The 10,427-nt window shown below is 32.9% G+C and overlaps 1 pseudogene; it reads left to right on the forward strand.

The window, feature by feature from the left end:
* The first annotated feature begins 654 nt into the window (after nucleotides 1-654).
* Nucleotides 655-10,097, forward strand: LOC149779244 (uncharacterized; annotated as a pseudogene).
* Nucleotides 10,098-10,427: the final 330 nt, after the last annotated feature.

Raw genomic sequence — 10,427 nt, forward strand, 5'->3', positions numbered from 1 at the left:
TTTCAGCGTTGGACAAACCACATGTGAATGAATCAATGAATGTGTTTTAGTATAGGCTTGCAACAGTATTTCAGTTTCATAAAGCCGACCACCCATAGGCAGTTGCTTTTATTTAACAAAGTTATGGAACACAAATAACATAAAGCAATACAAAAGTAACATTTTTGTTTGGTTAATCGTATGTATATCGATAAAAGAGATTATTCATGTTCATATATTAATATTTTGACCTAGAGAGTAAAAATATAGCTGCATAACAAACAAAAATGAAAATTTGCTCTCAGCTGAATTTAATCGATTGTTGTTTGTGTGAAAGTGACTAGCAGCTCTGAAATTCTCACCGATTCCCATCACTAATGGCACTGTTACGCAAAAAGCTTGTGTGAAATTGAAATCATGCACGTTTATCAATTACACGAAGCTGGTACACACAAAGCTTTTGTGAAACCATGCACATGCATGACGTACATGAAGCTGGTGAACAAAAAACTTGTGTGAAACTATGCACATGATAACACACAAAACGTAACGAAACTGTGCATATGTATACCTTGCATGAATGAGAAAGAAGAAAAGGACCATTATTGATATTCAAACAATGGGGCTATATAGGAGATTATTAGATATACAAGTTCATATAATTTGTATTCCATAATGGTTATGACAAGGCAGTGCTTATGTTGGAATATAAAATCCAAGAATCACAGAAATATTCTCTCAAGTAAGTTTTCACCAAGCAAAGTCAGAACTTACAGAGAAAAATGTATTGATTTCAAGAGATGGAATTGATTAATTTGTCATTGATTAGTTGTTAGAAATGTTTGGAAATATCAGGATTCACAAAATGTATTTCCCAGTAGATGATTGCTTTTCTTTAGTAGCTATTTAACCCTTTTGTTGTTCTTTTTAGAAATATTGGTCATTATCATGTATTAAGATATATCGATTAAGATACTGTCTGCGATTATGATGTTGACTGTACATTTTGACGTAATGAGTGCAATAAATTTTTTAAACTATTGATCATTTGCTATTGTTATCATTTTTCACTTTTATCTGGATTTAATGTAGATTTACTTGAAAAGTCCCATTAAACAAATGTGGTTGGTAGAACAAACTATACCATCTGTCCTTGAGTTAAATGAAGCAATGTAAAGTCTGTAAGCCTGTGGCAAAAAGCTTGCAGTTTATTTTGGATTTAATATATGTAAAGCCAAATTTTCAATGCCTTTTATTTTTGTAAAGACAATTCAATTGCTTTTTTAATCTTTACAGTGACTAAAGATGAATTTTCATCTTTTTGTTATGTAAATATATTGTAAAGGTGATACTGATACATTTTCCATCTTTACTTGTATTTAAGTATAACTAAAATATTTGGAAAGGCAACGTTTCATACAGTGGTAAGATCAGTCATTGACAGTTTGATTGTTGACTGTGAACTCATGAATGACTTCAGTTAGATCGTCGATGTAGTTATCTGTCTTGAATTTAATCTAATGTATTTAATTCTTCAACATGCTTAAAAAATTCGGTCTTTTTCAGCTTCTAGCTGTCTATAACAGTCATGTAAACTACCCTCAAACGCACGCTTTTATTTGTGATGTACACGCTTATGTAGGAGTTCATCAAGCCATAAATATGTTTAACTTTACAAAATGCCCTTTCACTGACCTAGTCGTTACACGGTATATGCTGGAAGAAGTTATAAGGTCCACCCACCAATGGACAATCTCCCCAGTAATCCGTCAGCAAATGACTGGAGGTAGAACTGATCAACCGGTAAAGTTATATAAAAGCCGAGTAAACTCCAGCTAATCACGTCAGTCAGAAACTATGAGGCAAATTCTACTGAATCTTTCGATATATTTAAGTGCCGACGAAAGCAAATTTGTATTATCAAATCCGAGCTTTGGTGTTTCTCTGACCACTATAGTCAATTTTCATTTAAGATTTGATGCCTTATAAAAGCAGTAGGAACGTCGATAGAAACTTTAAAAGAGGTACATCACAGCACACGCCACAGAAACATCAGCATAATACAAAGTTGTTGTCAGTGTAGTGAAAGCTGTTAAAGCAATTATTTACACTCAACGACATTTGTTTAGACGAATCAACAATAATCATTCTAGAAATACCACCTGTGAGACCAATTCTGATCGACACCGTCTTAAGGACACTATAAAGCAAGTATCCTTTATTTGTCAATATATCGTGTTCGTAATATTTGAGATAGGCAAATTACAGAATTAAGAAAGGGCAATTATGACAAAACACAAATGATTTTTAATGGGTTTCATTAGAGATGTTTTACAGGAAGGAAATGAACAACAAATCAGGCATCAGATGAAAGATATATATATATTATTTAAATGACGGTGTGTAATATTCTGCTGTCTATTTATTGATTTACTTATATTAGTCATCAGGCAAATCTCATAAATCCTATATGGATATTGTTATGCATCATTGTACAGCTGCACTAGAGATTAAAATCATTATGTCATCATCCGTTATGATTTCATTGTGCATGATATATCCTAGATAGCACAAACGTTTCTAACTTCTATGGACCTGCCATACCTTTTTGAATTCAATATGAGAGATTACATTTAAAAGCAGTACGCGAAATCAAGGAGATTACACACAATATTAGAGAGGATACAAACACGACTGATATAGTTCAAGTAACACCTTAGTTCTACACAGACAAATAGAAGGTAACTTAATATTATTCATATACATGAATAACCATATTTTGATTGATTGAATGACGCAAAGCAATCTGATCTTATAATAGGCGAACACCTAATTAAAAGTTCCATATAGAGAATGGAATATAGACTATGTTCTCAAGATTAATGCTAAAGTTAACAAAACACCAAAGTTGCAGCACTAGAAATCCCTGCCATTGATCCAGGTAAAATGCAAGCTTTGACGGGGTACGTTAAAAAAATGTAAACGAGAAGCTAAAATGTATAAGTAGAGAGACATTGGAAGAATCAGAACTAGGTGAAGACAAAACTATGAATAATTTGTTTTGACTAATGGACCTGGCATAATGCAAACAACGAACTTTTATCTTGAGCGATTAATATGCTGGAAGTCAAAGTCAATCAATTAATTCTTAAACTAGAGAATATTTAATAAAATCTGCCAAAAATGGATAGCGGAGACAAATAGACACAAAATGAAAGTCAATATAGCTGACTTTCTCATATATATATATATATATATATATATATATATATATATATATATATATATATATATATATATATATATATGTATCAGTACTTCTGTAGAAACATTGATTATTTTAGCAAATATACTATTCCTTGCTTAGAGTGGTATACACATTTTAAGAACCTGTTAAATACAGAGACATTTGTTGATAACGGGAAAATGAGGACTCTCTTCTGAATATACATCATGCAAGCTCTTTAGAGGATGCAAATAATTTCAGGGAGATATCATTAATTAATACTATAATCTTTCCTTCTCTTCTAAATATTATTTTATATGAATTGACTGAAAGTCAACATATTATGAAAGAAGCGCAAGTTGGTTATATATACCAAATAAATTAAAAAGCATGACTTTGAAAGTGTTGGTATAAAGCATTTTAATAATAATAATAATAATAATGAGCACTTTGTATAGCGCCTAATCTTTAGAAGCTCTAAGCGCTTTACAACATTAGACAACACATATAAGATTAAAAAACATATATAATGATCTGATTACTAAAACAAACACCGTGAAATTAGAAAAGAAAAACCACGCTAAGAATATTTAAGGTAGGAAACATTATTAGGTCTTTAAGTTTGTTCTTGCAGTGGAAATAAGTGAGTTTTGAAAGCACTTTTGAATGGAATCACTGTGTCTTTGTGTCTAAGTTCAGTGGGCAATTTATTCCACGTTGCTATCGTTATATTAAATTGTGATCCGCCATAGGCGTAATAATACGCATATATAAACATTCTCGCAGCCGTGTGCTGTTGATTCTAGATCATTGATGAATTTCCACACATTAATCATTAGTGACGTATGCAAATAATAATAAAAAGAATAGATAATCCCCGTTTTCTAAATGAATTTAATATGGTACACAATTTCAACAAATTCTCCATGCTTTCTGTCCCCTTCCACTCTCACGCATAACGGACAAATTGTGCAGAAATAAGGATTGAGAGAGAAAAATATTTTACTCTGGCTTAAAACCTTGAAATTGAACTTACACCAAGTAAGCTACAAGAATATGGTTCGTCGTGACGGTATTTGTGCACTTTCCTGTAGATTTATCAACAGTGTTTATGTAATGAATTATACAAAGTTCCAAACACTGTCGACAATACAGGGTACATTTATCGATTACTTAGTACACGTAATGTACGTATTTAATGTTTTGTTGTTGTTGTTATTTTTGTTTCTTAGACCTATTATAATGTTCAAAACTGTATCATTATTAGTTAAATATAAAAATGACGAAAGTGCTCCATCTCTCTCTGTTTCTCTCAAACCTACCAAAGAGAGATAGATTTAAAATCAAAACGACCACCAGAGAGAGAAAGAGAGAATGTTATATGTTATGGTCGGTAGTACTGTTATTAAAGGAAACTATGACTTAAACCAACTGTAAATATATTAAATTATTTTCATTATTTCTTTTTATTTCGTCATTTTGCTTAGTTTCTAGTCCACATTAACTTCCATGCGGCGGTTCATCAAAGGCTGAGTGTTCATGGGTATGGTGTAGTTAACCGTGTGTTTGTAATTCTCTACATTCTTCATTAAAACCATCGTTCATGTTTCAATAATAAGTGTGTATTATATTGATTTAATCAATGTGAATAAAAATAGAAACTCAAAAAGGAAACAATCAACTTATCAATATACAATGGTGAATGTGAATACCCACAAAAGGCATAGAACTACATTTTGTAGCGAACACACTCGGAAGGGATGTGATGTGTTCATTCATTCGGTCAAACACAGTTGCCTGTAATAAATTTTAACTCCGTTCAAAGGGCAAATATATGTATTTGTATGTGATAAAAATAAAATATCAGTATAGTATGTACGCTGTATCAAGGATGTACAACCCTCTGTATAAATGTCTCATTAAAAGGAAACTTACAACGCAGTTGAAGGGGTTTCTAAACAAATTAATAATTGACAGCTTATATGTAATCATGACACGCACGACAGCCTTTTTATGGTCAGTTGGTATACTTAGGGTCAAAATGAGTTGGCCAGACTTTAAACACACACGGATATCATAATAGGGTAAGGCAGCTTTTGTTTGAGACTTTGAAGGTTAGGGAACGAAAATAACCTTCCTGTGGCTGGTATTAGCATATAAATCTTAGTTTCTTCTGACCCATTTCACATCATTGTTTTTTATTTGGAAATTGCGAAGACAACATAATACATACAATATTAAATTTAATAGAAAAGCAAGATGTATATGTGACTTTCAGCAGATATATTTTCTCGTTGGGTATACTATTGCATTATTGTTTGGTGACCTCGAATGCCAATTAATAATCGTTAATGTTGGCTATTTTTGCTATGAATATTTGCTATCTGTATGTGGGGATAATTTTATTTCAAAACTAAAGTCAAGGCAATACGAAACCACTTTGATAAAAGCTGTTAAATACTTTGAAAACCATTCACGCTACTTTTTAAAACTCTGTACTGGACATGAGTCTCTTGTTATAAGTGCGTGAGAAATTGTTTAAAATGAAAAATTTCCTACGATCATAACGGACCATAAATATTTGAGATAGCTGTTTCATTGCGTGTCACCAAACCTTTAAGCTAACTGTAGTTGATAATTTGACGGTTTTAATATGGAATGTTCCGACAATAGTTTGCGCAATAAAGGGTCTTGTGCTACTGGTAACATTGCACTGTTACATGAAACATTAATAAAGAAAAAATGTCACTTTATATTGAGCACAGTTATATTAACTGTCACGTGCTATGACGTCGATAGTAAAAACTGAAACTGAAGCATGTAATCTTGGCAATGAAACAATTAGACGACCCGATTCATTCACCGCTTTATATTCTATTAATTCTTAATTTTCAAACCAGAGATCATTTATGCATGGTTTGTTACAAAATATGAGTTAACAGGAATGATTATCATATTGATTTATCAATAGGTCTCCTGAATGTAAGGAATAATTTGTTTATTGAGACATACTCATCTATTATGCTCCACATATATGAGGAAGCAAACTGAATACAATATTTCAAAAGCTATAAAATTTATTTTCTTCAATGGAATATCAATTTTTCTGTTGAAATTTTCAGCGGGACCATTTTATTTAAACCCTTATCTGGTATAGTAAGCACCATTTCACGCGTGGCGCCACATATTCTAGATACATATAGTTGCATTTCGCTCTTTAGTTGCTCTTAAGTGAATGCATTAATATTTCCACATCAACAAGAAACAAACATCGATTTCAAAATCACACAATATTAATGAGTCCTAAAGTGGTCAGAAAACATGTAGAGAATGCAAACATGTTACAAAATCAAATTTTTAATGCTAGGAGGGCAATGAACGAATCTGGGTTTAAGCTTAGCGGTTCGATATCACTTAACAGCTGTTCATTATAGAAATATTGGCGTAAATTGATTGTATCGTCAATGGTGATTGCACAAAATGAAGACACTTTAATGAACAGAAAAGAATATCCCATTTCATACCGGATTTAACCGAGTTGCTCCGTAATTATCCGAATAACCTCCCGAGTCACTTTATACTCCAGCCAATCAAACGCTGGTGGGTACTTGTACATACCAAAATGGCGTTAATTGTTGTTTAGAAATATTTCAGAGATAAAACGCCAGAGGTTGCAAAAGTCGCTCCAATCAAGGATCTGGCATTAAATTTCATCGTCTGCCATGGAGAGATGATTTGCTGTGCAAACAGTGGCTCATACCAGCAGGAACTTGAATTGAAAACGAATGTCACAATTCAAGAATGCGAGAATGTGATCGCAACATTTTAGTGATGATGGTGAAGGAACATCTACTGCTTTACCGTCGAGAAATAGTCCAGGTTTGCTATGCCGCATATTAATACTAAAACATTCCTTATGTTGGTCGATGAAACTCAATTTATGTAAAACGGTGTCATAGTAAAAAGAGGTATATAAAATATGTCTTACGGAAAATAAGATTGTTATATAATTTAGTATCGTAAATTATTTTGATATCGTGACTTTATTCAGTACTGTCTAATCTAATAACGTCATATTCAAAGTTTATGTTAACGATCTTAATAATTTATGTAATTAAGTAACTAATTGCTGAAGTAGTCTATTTTTAAATTATTAATATTGGGAACATGATACACTGAAATCCCCTCCTAGGCATATTTGTACCGTCAACCTACAGTTAAATGTGTATTTTCTAAGCTATATAACGTGTATAATATTCTTATGTCCTTTATTAAATTCAGAATTTGAAAGACAAGAAGCTGTTACAGGTCTACTCCAGCCCACTGTTTCAGACATGGAGTCAAATCAGAGAAATGTTTATGGTTTGTGTTATTCTTATATTTGTCAGTAGATGGTTCACACCTTGTTAAGGGGGCCCGAGTGAACGAGTGGTCTAAAGCGCTCTCAGTTACGGATCACTGCCATCTCACCTCTGTCTGCGTAGGTTCGAGTCTCGGATTCGGCCAATGTGGGTATGTGAGAAAGCTTGCCAGTAGCTTCTCGAGGGTCGGTGGTTCTTTCCGGGGATTTCCCGGGTTCTTCCTCCACCATTAATACTGGCCGCCATGTAGAGCCTATCGTGTGCTGAAAAATGGCGTTAAACCCTACAACAACAACAAGACCTTGTTAATGTATGTGTCATTAGAGTTGATTTCTCACAAATCTGATTGTTAGTCTCTGCTAATCACTAAGTACTAGCAAATATTACAATGTGTAATGTAGTTTCAATCATTAAAATGATCGTAGTTACAATTTAAACACAAGTGTCTCTCTTTTTCTGTATGCCTTTTACATTGAACAATTATATTTTACAGTTCATCAAATCAATCCCGATACCAGCACAGAGAATACAGGAAATATACCAGAGGATGCAGCGGGTCCTAATCCAATTACTGAACCTCAATCAGTTGCATACTCTGATACCAGTATAGGAGATGCAGTAAATATACTCGATCCTGCTGATGATATCATTCCAATGACCAAACTTAAAACAACTGCAAATGATGGTAACATTAATATTATTTTTTCTACCTGTTATACATAAAAAATGACATAATGATTAAAAACAATTAAATGTGTATTTAGATACTTTGCATATGTTTATTTTTTAAGTAACAATGTTGACCAGCCATCCATTTTATAAATGTATAAAAGTCTTCACATTCCATTGAATGATTGAAAAATGCTAAACTAGTATAGCTATATTTTCTTTTACAAATTACACAGTCATTACTTTTGAGGTGAACACTGTCTCTCCTTGCAAAATAGGAAATGTATATAGCCTTTAAAACTTTTTCTCTTTCTTATTTAATAGACTTGTAGCTGTTTATGTCACTAGCCCCTCTTTTCTGTGTTTGAACATATTTCTTCTAATAATCCCCCATTGGTAAAAGATCAGAAAAAGATACTATTCTATTAAATAAATGGTGTTTTCATAATTATTTTCCAGGATATTACTAGGAAATGGGGGGTGGGCAACGCTGATCAAATATTTGAAAAGCCTCAAAAGAAAACCAGTTCCCCCATCCACTTGCAATCATTTTATTTCTTTTTACAGATGACGTGATTATTTCTCCACAGTCCTTACTTACTCCACGATGGACCCCATCTCAAATAAGAAAAAAAAAATTATTCAGCGACTCTACATCACAAGTCACACCGAAGTTTCCATAGGAATACAAAGACACCACCCCCACCCACCAAACAAAAGCACACACAAGTAACCCCTCAACAGAAGCGGTCGGCAAAATCGAATACAGACATTATTATATATGCCGAGACACAAACTGAAACACCATCTTCATTTTGTCTCAAGTCTACTAAGACAACTCAGACAGACTCCAAGATAACATGCGAGAAGTCAAGTAAATATTTCAAAACTTGAGAATTTAAAAACTTCAGACAAAGAATTTAAAAGATATACTGATACTGAAGATTAAAAGCTTTTTACAATACTACACAAGTATTTAGTGAGTTGTTGCTCTCATATAGAATGTGAGACTATCCCTTGTCATGGTGACCGAACATTTTTCTCACATAGATTCAGAAAATCAACTTCTTGTACTATACAAATTGAAACGAAATCCTGTAGATTCAGTTCCTGCCTCTGATTTTAATATTTCTACAGGCAGAATTTCTGAGAATTTTAAATTCTGGATTAATCGAATGTATAGCAAATTTAAGATTATTAAAATATGAAATTCAAAGGAAAATATTCAAAAACATATGTCATTATCAACCAAACAACATTTTCCAGATCTTGTTGCAATTGCAGATTGTGTAGAATTTAGCACACAGGTCCCAAGATGTTCCATACCTGGAAAACAGATGTTTTCAAATTACAACAATTGTCATACTGTCAAATCTATGTACACCTCTGCTCCAAATTGGGCTTTAATTCACTGTTCAGATATGTCTGGTGGCAATTCATCTGATAAGGAATTTTTTGGACAAAGTGATATAGTAAACAAACTGCAACATGGTGATGGTCTTATTGTTGATAAAGAATTACTGATAAAAAATTTAATTCAAGGAAAAGGAATAACTCTTTATAGACCACCATTTCTCTGAAAAGAGCAAACAATTTGACTCTCATGACCGCGATTCAGGGAGACTTATAGCTAGATCAAGAATAACTGTTGAAAATTATAATGCTCGCTTGGCTACATTTGCATTTTTGAAGCAGAAATAGATCCCAATAATGTATATGCCTCTCATGAATGAAATCGGTTACATCTGTGCTTTTTAGCAAATTTAGGACCTTTAATCAGATCAATGTTTCTGAAAGGGGGAAAAGTCAACTGGAATAAATTGATGATTGATATAAACCCTGATAAGCCTGCATTTAACTAGACTGATCTGGTTTACACTAGTGGCATAAATCATTTTTTTTTTGTGCTCTGGTGGCTAAAGAGTAGTGATAAAATGACTCATGTTTCGTCTGTGTTGTTAAAGAAACAAACATGATATTTTCCGTTTCAAAGCGGGATTCCGCTTTTCTCCTGACTTGAATCAGATTTTTCTTGATATAGTCCGTTTTTTATCATCTCTGATCCGTTTTTTTTTTAAATGGTTTGTTCGGTCCCATTCTGTAACGACCCTTGTAATGTATTCGTTCCATATATTAGTTAGAACACGACTCTCGTAAAGAGTATTCTGATTGGTCACAAGTTTAAATTCATC

This window comes from Sinohyriopsis cumingii, chromosome 17, assembly GCF_028554795.1.
Source record: "Sinohyriopsis cumingii isolate HCF-2022 chromosome 17, ASM2855479v2, whole genome shotgun sequence".
NCBI classification, from domain to species: domain Eukaryota; kingdom Metazoa; phylum Mollusca; class Bivalvia; order Unionida; family Unionidae; genus Sinohyriopsis; species Sinohyriopsis cumingii.